Below are 13034 nucleotides of genomic sequence, written 5' to 3' on the forward strand. Positions count from 1 at the left end.
TTATTCTTTTGGAAAGAAGAAAGAATCACAAAGTTGTTGAGATTAATTCACTTAGATGTTAGTGGCTCTAATCCACAACATAATACTACTCATGTTGTATGACATTCACCGAAGATCACTCTCGGTTGGACTATAGTTTATTTTGAATAAACACAAGTCCGAATACTTTGCAAAAGGTTTCAAAGAATTCAAGAAAAGTGAGTTGATGAGTAAGACGTCTAAAGTATTTACCTCCTTGGATTTGATCCAAGGAAGGATAACACTTTAGATGAGTTTCCTTGAAAGATATCAAGGAAAATAGCATCATAAGATAATGAATTTCTCCATTAGGAGAAGAACGAACTTGAATAAATTTAGTTCGTTGGATGTTATCTATTACCCATATATAGGATATATATATACTTCTAAAACAATATGATTGTCAATTAGAAGATCTTCCAAAATTTTCATAACTCCATAAGATGTAGTTGGAAAGAAAGACAAATCTTAAACATGTTAAGATTTGGGGTTGTGTGCTAATAAGCAATAATTGTTTGATATGATCAACAAAATAACAACCTAGTTCCTACACCACAAGCTCCAAGGTAGTCGAGAAGGATTTATAAATCGTCTCAGTTGAATGGTTTGAACTTTATGACTATGTCATAGAGTTACACCTCTTAATTCGAAAGAAATAAGAATGAAAATCCTTATGACTACACTGAGTGTATATATATGACATATACTCAAGGAAATGGTAAAGTACCATTTGAATCGAAATAATGAAACCTTAATAGCTAATCGGTAGCTTAAGGTGACTACACTCAAAGAAAATGGTTGACTTTGAAGAAACCGTCTTTGACATAGTCTTAGTTTCAATTAATTCGAAGATTGCTAGAAACAACTAAATGGTGATTCAATGTTTGGACATAATATGGGTTTCCGAAACCATTATCAAGATAGTCTTGATAATATATGTCGAAAACTAAGAATCACAAGACATATAAGTTGTAGAGATCCATCCATCATGAATCTCAGCAAGTTAGTGGGAGCTATAAGCATCTTATGAGAGAAATGATAAAATCGTTTGATTTCTCATAAAGATGTAAATGAATCTTTTGTTTACTAGGTTTACAAAAGATTAGTGGGAGTTAATCATATTCCTAAATTTGAATATATATACATGATATATATTAATTTTGAAAATGAAAGGAATTCTTCATAGTTAAAGTTATGACTTTAAACATTCTATAATGATAGAATGTATATGGGAGACATAGTCTATATACATGGGATGGAAATCTATAATGATAGATTTCAAGATATAATTGGATTATATCAATCCCTAAAATAGACAAGAGATGCTAGGAAGTTTCTCATATGATGATAAACTTCAATTAGAATGACAATTCTAGTGAGACTAGGAAGTTGTTCTTCTCAAAAGGAATGTACCCTTTGACTCCTAAAGAAATAATGCGTAAATAGAATCCTTTATGCATACGCAGAAAGGTGATTTATGTATTTCATATTGTATGAAAACATTGATATAAGTTGTACCTAGAACGGTACAAGATGATATCAGTGCAAGCCCATGATCAGAACCATGGCAACTGTCAAGTGAATCCTTAGGTATTTAAAGAAATACTAAGGATGGATTCCTCAAAAATGAGGAAGAATTAGAGTAACGTAATGGAAGCGTAAATGTATTAGATTATGAATCTAATCCATCATAGAATATCTCTTCATTATGAATGAAGTGATAATGAGATATCTCTTTATTATGACTAAAGAGATATTTGGGTGGAAACGTTAAAAGTAATGACTTTAATGTGTTCCATCATGTATGCAAAATATATTGCCATATAGAAGCTTACAACATTGTTGTTTGGATGGGAAAGTTCATTTATGAACTCTCCATGCGGTTCCAACCAGAAAGTGTATGACACTAATGGGGTGATAGCTCAAGCCAGGGAATCAAGGTCTCATCAAGGTCCGAACTCAAATGAGAGACTGAACCACATGATTGAGAATCATGTATAATGGTGACGTCGTTATTCTCAAGGTTGCTTCTATGGATAACATATAGATATCCATTGTCTAGGCCTACTACTCAGCCATTTATGAAATGACTACAGAAGAGGTATCATCACTGATGACTAAGCTGATTGGCTCTAGTGCAAGTGGGAGATTGTTGGAAATGTGCCCTAAAACCAATCATATGATGATACTTTATGGACATTTCACATGTTAAACTAATCTAGTTTAATATTAAGGGCAAACATTATTGTTTGAGCCGTCTCATATAAATGTTATATGCTTAAACGATAAGTCCAAGGAATATGTGATTGGGAGAATGCGATCTAAAGAAGTTAGATTCATGAGACCATTCTTTCGTAGACACATCCTAAACGTTCCTGATCATAGGATTGCCAATTGGGCATTGACAGTCCGTTAAGATCAGTACGTGATGTGTCTTCTCTCAGGGAGAGTGACTAGTCTCGAGTCATTGGTGTGAGTGACACCAAGAAAAGCATGTAGGTGCTCAATAGAGAATGAGTTCACTGAACACGATCAACGAGGAGTTCTCATATTCATGTCACATGAGAACTCATGGTTGGGATAATGCAAAGTAGTCCTTTGACCTGAGGCATCACAACTGTCTTGTGGTTAGGTACTTGATCTTTGATTATGTCAAAGTCACTCTATCAGGGTGTCCACGGCATCGTCGGGGTTAAGCCACTTAGCCATGGAGGCAAGTGAATGCGCAACAAGGGATCTCTAACCTTCAAACTGTTTGAGGGAGAATACTCTATGATATGATTTAGAATCTTTGGCCAGAGTATGAATGAGATGTTGGAATGCGTTCCAGATCACATTCAAGGTAATCATATAAGTACAAGATTCACATTGGATAGAAGACATGAATAAACTATCAAACCAAACAATGTGGTCAAGAGTATTGTATTAGAGAAAGACCGTATTGCATTTGTAATCCTAAAACTGAATAGGTTCTCCACCTCTTCTGATTAGCTTGGGTAACCATGACATGCTGCTAGGTGTCAACCATGGTTTGTGGAAGCCCTAAACGTGTATAATCACTAACGGGAGAATTGAAAGTAAGTTTCAATTCACAATCGATTAGAAAGAGTTTTTAATCGCCCACTGCCTCGCTAAAAGGAACCTAATGGATCATTCACCGAGTAAGGTAGAGTTTGAAGAAACAACGGAGATGAGTAAGAATAATTAAATGGTTTAATTATTTATCTAAGGCTAGGATTAATTAATATGTTAATTAATCAAACGAATAAGTTCGTTAAAGACCTCGGGTTAGTTTTGGGCCGCAAGGCCCAATGGGATTTGAATGTCAAGCCCATTAACTCAAGTTGTATGACAACTTGAATAAACAAAGGGCTTGAAAGCCCAATGAACCCTATAGGCCGGCCATGATAGAAGAATAGGGCATTTGGTCCATTAGGTCACTTATTTGAAGGGACTATATAAAGGACTTTATAGCCTAAAATTTATATATGGTAATTTTTGGGGAAAGGATGAGAACACAAGCTCTCCTTTCTCTCTAAAATTTTCGGCCACCTTGGAGGGATCATCTAGCAATCAAACTCCTCCAAGGTCACTCATTTCTTCTTCATTATGCCTTGGTGATGAATCATTAGAGGTTCTCAATTTTGGGAACTTGGAGAAACCTTTTCATCCATCCAAATCCATGGATCTAAGATGCAAGGAATGAAGGCCCTCTCTTTGGGTGATTAGCCTTTGCTTATGCAAAGAGGAATCTACAAAGGTATTGATTTCTCAACTCACTTTGTTTTGAGTTGAGTCTTGGTTCACCTATCTACTAGGCTTTGAAGTTCATGGGTTAAGTTTTGTTTTTGAGTGCATATAAACATGATTCCGCCTTTTAATTGTTAATTGCATGTTGTTGATGTTGCTCAAATGAACTTGTTTTTCACAAATCTTCCTTCAGGGTGATAGGAGCATATTTAGGCGACTTACTTAGCTTGTTTTCGTGCATCTATGTTGTTAATTCATAGTTGTTTTAGTAGTTTAAGCAATTTTCGTGTGTGTTGTAGGTTCATATGGCTAAGGAAGCAAAAAGATGCATTTTGGAGCATTTTGGAGCAAAATTGGGCTTGGAATGGATAGCATATGCTTGGAGCCAAAGTGTTGGACGAATTTGAAAGCCTTGTATGCACTTTGGACATAAAACAAAGGGCCTAGCCCAATCAAACAATCCTTTGAGCTATGCAAAACCTCTAGCCCAATCAACGACCCTTAGCCACATGCATTCACATGCATCACAACCCCAAAACACACTCAATGTCGTGCACTCTTACATGCATTTTCAACATTCCCCCTTTTGAAATTCCACATCATCCTTGCACCACATTTTCCCTCTTTAATCCACATGCATTCTTCATCATTCACCTTTCATTCACCCTAATCAACAACAAAACAACAACAACACAATAACAACACCTTGCCGTGCCTCTTCACTCCCATTTCCAGCTTGTCCCTTTTCTTTTCCCTTTCATTTCAGCCACATGTATTCATCATTGCAGCCACCATTCATTCTTTAATCCACATACATTCACACACACTTCACACAAACAACATTCACATGCAAACACATGCATTTCCAACCCCAAACATGCCTTGCCGTGGCCTACCCTTCCCTTTCCAGCTTTCACCTTGTGCAATTCCAGCATTCCACTTCATCATTCCAGCCTTGCCATGCATAACCCACCACAGAAATCATCATTACACCCACATTCAAGCCTTTGCCGTGCATAAACATTGCATTTCCAGCACCTACACACCTTGCCACATGCAATTCCAGCTTTCACATGCTTTCCTAGCTGTTTTTCCATCATTAACTTGCCACATGCATCCTAAACAAACAGCCATATACACCTCCATTCCTCCTATAAAAACCCTTGCATTCCCATTACCAAAGGAGACCTCATTTTCATACACAACACAACACAAAAAAAAAACAGCATTCTCCCTTCCTTAGCCGTGCCTTCTCCCTTACCATCCTCCTCCATTCAATTCCATTTCCACCACTCCCCACTCCAATCCATATACAAACACCAAACCAACAACATCCCTTCGACCTTATGCAACAACGAAGAGGAGGAGAAGAGTGCCTAAACGTTCATACAATTCAAGTTTGAGTTGTTGGAATTTTTAGGTGTTGCTTTTCCTCGATTTCAATGTTTAATTTCAATTCTCTTTGTCTTGTACGTATGAGGAACTAAACCCTCCCCTTGGCTAGGGGGGGATTCGAAATACATGTTTATGCTTGCAATATGATTTGATTACTTCCAATTGCGTTTCATAAGTTGTGGATTCAATTTGTTTAACTATTTGATTGATAACCTATTTATGTATGTTTATTGAGAGTGCACGCTTAATTTTCATGCATGAATATTACGCTAGAATATAAGTAAGTTTCACCTAATAGTTATGAACTTATATTCACAAGTAGTGGAGGTTGCTTATAAACAATCGCGTTAAGTAAATTCTTGGATTTGACTCAAAAACGTAAAAACAAGTTTAAAACACTATACTAGACTCAAAGAATGCAAAACTCAAAATAAGATAGATTGTAATGACTAAGACTAAACAAAATATGGGGGGGATTGAGGTTTTGACGAAATTAAACTAAAATGAACAGATTGTAAAGAAAACAAATTGTAAATACGAATTTGATGGAATTGAATGGATTGGAAGCTAGCTAAGGGGTTCATCTCCACACATGTTATACTTGCACACAAAACGATTTCTAATTGCTTTTCAATAAACCATGAATTCTCAACGCCCCAAATTAACCGTGAATTGCACTAATTAACCCTCAGATTTTCCTAACGTTATTGAATTGGATGATTGCATACGACAACCCAAAACATTCCCCACAAGTCCCCTACATGATTGCATAATAGAGATACAAGCAAGAATCATTAAGTTCTATGAAAACCATAAGCATTGACGAAGCACTTGTTACTATGATTGCATGAAACTTATGCCAATAATTTACTTAACGCGATTGAGATCATCAACCTTTACTACTTGTGAATATAATTCCATAACGATTAGGTGAAATTTCCTTATATCCTAGCATCCAATTTATGCATGATAATTAAGCGTGCGCTCTCAACCAACACACATAAATCAATGTAATTCACATAGATAAGTAAATTGAATTCACAACTTATGAAACGCAATTAGAAGTAATCAAATCATATCGCAAGCATAAACATGTATTTCGAATCCCCCCTAGCCAAGGGGGGGTTTAGTTCCTCATACGTACAAGACAAAGAGAATTGAAATTAAACATTGAAATCGAGGAAAAGCAACACCTAAAAATTCCAACAACTCAAACTTGAATTGTATGAACGTTTAGGCACTCTTCTCCTCCTCTTTGTTGTGGCACAAGGTCTAAGGATAGGTTTTGGGATGTGTTTGTATGTGGAATGGATTGGGGATGGTAGGATAGTATTTTGGAGGGATGGGGAATGGTGGAAATGAAGGAGAAGATGCTAGAATTGATAGGGAAGGCACGGCCAAGCTTGTTTCAGGATGTGTTGTGTGTTGTGTTGTGTATGAATGAAGGTGTGGAATGCATGGTTTTATAGGGAGAGAATGGGAGAGAATGTGACTGAATTAATGAAGGGAATGCATGTGAAAAACAGCTAGGAGGAATGATGATGAATGCATGTGGAATGACAGCTAGGGACAGAGTGTGGCTGCCATCATGAGGAGTGAATGGATGTGCTGGAATTGGTAGGGGAATGCACGGCAATGGTAGATTAGGTGTGTGGCTGAATGATGAAGAGTTGCATGTGGATTAAAGAGTGAATGGTGGCTGCAATGATGAAGAAAAGCTAGAAATGTTTGGGGGGGAAAGCTGGAATTGATGTGTGATGCACGGCAAAGGGGTGTTTGCATGTGAATTAAAGCATGTGAGATGGTGATCTGATCTAGGGGTTAATATGAGTATATATATGCACTTAAAACCCTAGGGTAATCAGATATGAACTTGAATAACCCAAATCCACAAGGAGATGGGCCTAGAAATCAGAAATAAAAAGAGATAATGCTTCCTAGGTGCGGCAGGTAAGGGATATGAGGTGATAAGGCTTCTAGAATGCCTTGCAAGGCAAGGGAAAGCCCACGGCAAGGATGGATAAGGTTTTTAGAACAAGGATAAGGTATCCTAAATGGATAAAGTGCCCTAAATGGATAAGGGCTCCTCATTGCACTTGGAAACTTTGCTTATTAGGATTAGGAAACCTTGTCTTCGTCATTCCTTCTTCATCTTGGACTCATTTTCCTTCTTGGACTTGGAAAACTTCTTTGTTGCTTCACTTGAGACCATTTGGATTTTGACTTTCCTTCATCAAGTAGGAAACCTTACTTGAGTAGGAATCTTCATTCTTCTAGGAATCCATCTTCAACTAGGAATCCCTCGTTGATTAGGAATCCTTCTTTTAATTAGGCGCTTTCCTACTTCGACTAGGAAACCTTGTTCAAATAGGAAACATCATCTTCAAATCTTCAATTTCGTCCATCCTCTTGGCTCTAGGCATATGATGTCCATTCCAAGCTCTAATTTGCTCCAAAAGGCTCCAAAATGCATCCTTTTGCATACTTTGCCCTTAAAACCTGAAAACACATAGAACTAGCTTAAAAGACTACTTTACTAAGGAAAAACACTATAAATGTACAAGAACAAGCCAAACTAAGGTGCGTAAATATGCTCCTATCAATTCCTAATCAAAAGAGGAATCCTAGTCAAAGAAGGTTTCCTACTTGAAGTAGGAAAGTTAAGCCAAGGTTTCCTATTTTGGTTTAACCTTTCCTAATCCTTAAAGACCTTATGTTTCAGCAACATTGAAGACTCCTATGCATTTTAGGACACAAACCAAGCCTTCCTTGCAACCTAATTGCCCTTGCCGTGCATTCCATAGAGTTTCCCTTCCTTGCCGTGCAAGGGAAGTCCTTATTTCCTATTCTATGTCATAAAATCACATTCCTTTTCACCCCATTCTTAGCCGCACCTTACATACCTTTTCTATCCCAAATCCTGGCCTAAATTCAGCATTAAATCACATTCCCTTTCCATACAATTTATGCCGCAAGTTTCCTTCCCCTTTCCCTTGGATTTTCTGATTTTATATCTCCTTTTCCTTATGGATTTGGGGGTCCAATCCTTTCCTAAACTATGTAATAAACCTTAGGATTCTTTCTCTCAAATAAATACCAAAGCCGCACCCTTATTCTACCAGAATCACTCTCTCACACAATCAGCCATCCTTCATCATTTCTCCCAACCTTTGCCGCACCACCCTACCAACCTAAATCCATTCACAACCCAGAAATCCATCCAAAATCACCCAAGAACTCTTGTGCCGCAGCCTTGCAAGGAAGAAGAGAAGAAGAAGAAGCCTTGGACATTTGTGCATTCAAGTTGGAGTGTTAGAACGTTTTTAGGTGTAATCTATCTTTTGTTTTCAATGTTTAATTCAATTTTCCTTTGTTTTGTTGTGAACATGAGAGGCCAAACTCGTTTTACCTAACGGAGGCTTTGAAACCATGATTATACTTATGATATGAATTGATTAAGTCCAGTTGTGATTTCATAAATTGTGAATGTAATTTACTTAACCGTTTGATGGATAACTTATTCTTGTATGTTGATTAGGGAAGCCTACTTAATTTGCATGCTTGAATTTGGTGCTAGAATATAAGGGAGTTTCACATAATCGTCACAAACTTATATTCACAAGTAGTTAAGGCTGCTTTCACAATCATGTTAAGTAAATTCCTAGCATGAGTATGATGATGTCATAGTACAAGTGCTTTGTCAATACTTATGATTTTCATTGAACGTAATGATTTTTGATTGTATCTCTATTATGATGTCATGTAGAGAACTTTTGAAGAATGCTTTGGATTGTCGTATGATGTCATCCAATCCAATAACTTAAGGAAAATCTGAGGGTTAATTAGTGATGTCACGGTTAATCTGGGGTGTTGAGGTTCATGGTTTATCGAAAAAGCAACTGGAAATGAATTTGTGTTTGAATGTATCATGAGTGGAAAAGTATCCTCTAGCTATCTAATCATCCATTGTTTTTCTCAAATTCGTCCAAATTGCATTTAAGTCTTTTAATTACTTATTTTTGTCTTAAATTCGTCCAAAACCCAATTCCCTTTACTTACTTGTTTCAAATCTGTCCTAAAGTGTGTTTTTGAGTCTTTTAAGTCAAAACCAATTCTATTTTCATCCAAATTAAGCCCTAGAGTCTACATTGAGTCTTTTAAGTTTAGTTAAGAGTCTTTTAGTTTGTTTAAGTGTTTTTAAGCATATTTTTGTATCCTTGAGTCAGTTTTCATTAGATTAGCAATCCCTCCTAATCCCCGGCCTAGAACGATCCCTACTTATATCCATACTACAATTGTCAAAAAGAGGGTTTAATTTGAGTGCTGTTATTTATCACATCAAATGTTCTTTGAAGAAAAGGCCAATATCAGTATGAGTATTCCTTTGAGTTTGTTTAGTCCACCTGATGAGTGGATTTGGATTAAGGAACCAAAAAGGAATTTTACGACTAAGAGTGCATACTTCGTCGCTCGGTCGTGTGGTGAAATTTGTGGTGATGTATTGAATGGTTCAGAGATGACGGCGGAGATCTGGTTTCATTGCAAGGCTTTGTGGCGTGCTAAGGTACTAGGTAAAGTGAAAATTTGTATCTGGAGGAGTTGTTTAAATGCTCTGCCAACCAGAGTCAATTTGAAGAAGAGGAGGGTCCTTCTAGATGATTGTTGTCCTTTTTGTGCTAACGTACCAGAAACAATTGAACATGGTCTTTTGCATTGTTCTCATGCAGCAGCGATTAGATTCTTTAGCCCCTTGGGGCTGCAAACGTTGCGGCACAGAGTGGTTGGGTTTCAAGAATGCTCGGTCTCTCTCTAGGGAGAGTTTTGATTTGGCGCTGGTGTTGATTTAGAAGATATGGAACACTTGTAATGCAATGCTTTGGCAGGGATCGGTTTTACCACCACGGGAAATCCAGTTACAAGCCCATACTTGGCTATTGCAGTTCAAAAAGTGGAATATGGTCCAGAAGTATAACAAACATGTTGATGCACAAACATGGAGGAAGCCGGAGGAAGGTTGGTTCAAGTGTAATTTTGATGGTGCGTGGGATGAACATGCAGCAGTGGGAAGTGTGGGTGTCATTATTAGGAATGCAGCTGGGGATTTTATAGCAGTTTTGGCTACGAAGTTGTCTGGCATTGTGTCTCCTATGCAGGCTGAGATTGCAGCTGCTCGTGAAACAGCCGTATTTGTGTATCAATGGAGGACTAAGCAGATTATATTGGAGGGAGACGCATTGTTGGTGATCACGGCAAATCAAAACAATGCGGTGGTTAACCACGGTCCATTTGGGCATTTATTGGAGGATACCCGAAGGATTTTGTAGTCATTCAAAACGTGGAGAGCAAGCTTTGTACGAAGAGATGCTAATACAGTGGCTCATCGGCTAGCCAGATTTAGTCTCACATTGGAGCACCCAGTTTCGTGGTTTGAGGAACCACCTGATTTAATTGTGGACCTTCTTTTGGAAGTTGGTTTGTTAATGTTGATTTATTTGGGTGGTTAGTCTTAATTGTTATTTTGTTGAGGCAGGACACTCTTTTTCCCTTATTCTCCGGAAACGTTTTTATCGAGGCCTATTATTAGCGTCTTTTTCGCTGTTTATACGGTTGTTCCTATTTTGAATGAATATCGTACTTGAATTTAAAATAAAATAAAAATTATGAATTGATTGATGGTTGAGAGGAAAAATCAGCGTGCCTTTTCTAGTTTGATTTCATGTATCTTATATAAATTAACTATTGAATTTTGCTCCTATGAATAATAGTCTAATTTGCATCCGAATTACCATGTGTGAGAGCGAATTTTAGGTTGTTTACGCTGATTTAAGCTGGTTCGATGTCAAATAGAAACTATAAGAAAATAAATTTGAAACAGATTAAGTAGATTAAAAGAAATGAAACATAGATAATTCCAAATGCTGGAATTAATCGGAGTTTATCGACGTCATTGGCTCGAGATGTTGAATCATAGCTTTCCCAATGATAGTTAATGTGATAACTAATAACTGCAGGCAAGGCAGCCTTTGAGGGCCTTAAGAGCAGTGGTAAGGCTTCGAGCTATATTTCGCAGTCGACAGGTTAGGAAGCAAGCAGCAGTTACATTGAGGTGCATGCAGGCACTTGTTCGCGTTCAGGCTTGAGTGCGGACACAAAGAAACTCTGAAGAAGGGAAATCTTTGAAGGACACATCGGATGAACAATTCAACCAAGCTGATCCCGTCAAACAGGCTGAGGTACTTGTCGAAATTTGTTTGCATTCTACTTTCTGACGATGTTTGCACACTTCATCTAGAAATTTTTCCGCTTTATCAACATTTTGTTTACAACAAATTTCAGCAAGGATGGTGTGATAATCCTGGAACGGTGACTGAAGTGAGAGCAAAGCTTCAAATGAGGCAAAGAGGAAACATATAGAGGGAGAGAGCGATTGCATACTCCTCTCAACAGGTAATGAATTCTTTTTTTGTTCTTTTCGGTAAAAGAGTTCAACATCATAGCCTAGTTGAACGGAGTTTTTTATTATGTATCTTTTTCAGACCCCACGATCAAGTGCCACTCCATATAGTAGGGGAAACAAGACACCAAAGGATGTTAGACATCAGAAGGTAGACGAAAACAATTCGGGATGGAGTTGGTTGGAAAAGCGGATGGAAAGTAGGCTGATGGAAGAGATTCAAAGTGTGCCATCAGAAGTGACTCCTCCTTATTCTAGTAAAAGTGATGGAAATGTGGGCTTTTATCCATTTTCTTCTGAACAGAACTCGGTGAAAGTGAGAAGGAACAATGTTACAACTAGGGTTTCTGCTAGGCCTCGTACAGCAAGTCCAATTACTCGCTCATCTTCAGCTCCGAGTTCTGATTCTGTACAGGATGATACCTCCGGATCAAATTCTTCTACGTCATCAACTTTAGTGTTTGGAAACTACTTAAAGGTAGAAAATGTAGAGGAAGCTAATGTAGGGAAAGCCGGTTACATGAATCTCACACAATCAACTATGGTCAAGCAGAGAACTTCCAATTGTTCTAATATCCAAAGGCATCCCATGGAGGAGTATCATTATCATAACAAGTCGATGGGATTTTTCAATGACGATATAAGGAGCAACGACGGTTCTGATCTGTATCCTCCAGTAGTCGCTTGTAGAGCTGAACGAGTTAGATATCAGTGAGATCAAGGTCTACTGAAAATTGCCCTCTTCCATTAAATGGATTTTTTCCATGATTTCAACAGCTTGTTACCCTTTTTTTAACTTCTTTTTCAAATTACATAGAGATTTGCTTCAAATGATTACTGATAGAGAACTAAAACAAGTTTCTGGACAATTGGTTATGAGTATAGTAGGAAGTAATGTTTTTTGAGTGAGTGATTATATGGATAAATGAATGTACAACTTCCATTTTTCATAGGACTTGGTTTGCTATCTGTAATCTTGTAATTTCAGGTGAAGTGTGAATGTTTCCTGCAGAGTTAAATTGTTTGTGACGTGGCCACTTAGTACTATGGTATGGTGATATTTATTTTCACTTGTAAATGAGAGGTCTTAGATTCGAATCGAATAGATGGTAAATTCGATACCAAATTATGTTGCCTATTGTGTGGCTTAGCCGAACTTCTCCCTTCCATTAGTGTAACATATATCGTTATACTAACAAACAAACAAAAAAAAAAAAAAAGAAAAAAAACCACTTTCTAAAGAAAATTGTTTGTGGCCTAAAATTGCTCAAATTAACTGTCACCGGCATTACATTTTCAAAGTGTTTGCAACATGTAGAATAATTTAATGCTTGGCAAGGACTCCACTTGCAAAACACACAAGTTGTACATAGAATAATAGAACTAGATGGAGAAAGAATTATATGAAATGAGAACG

At 37.4% G+C, this 13034-nt stretch overlaps 1 pseudogene; it reads left to right on the forward strand.

The window, feature by feature from the left end:
• The first annotated feature begins 9679 nt into the window (after positions 1-9679).
• On the forward strand, positions 9680-12332 carry LOC103953420 (annotated as a pseudogene).
• Positions 12333-13034: the final 702 nt, after the last annotated feature.

This window comes from the organism of the source record quoted next, unplaced genomic scaffold (genome assembly GCF_019419815.1).
Source record: "Pyrus x bretschneideri cultivar Hongxiangsu unplaced genomic scaffold, Pyrus_bretschneideri_v1 Contig92, whole genome shotgun sequence".
Classification (NCBI taxonomy): Eukaryota; Viridiplantae; Streptophyta; class Magnoliopsida; order Rosales; family Rosaceae; genus Pyrus; species Pyrus x bretschneideri.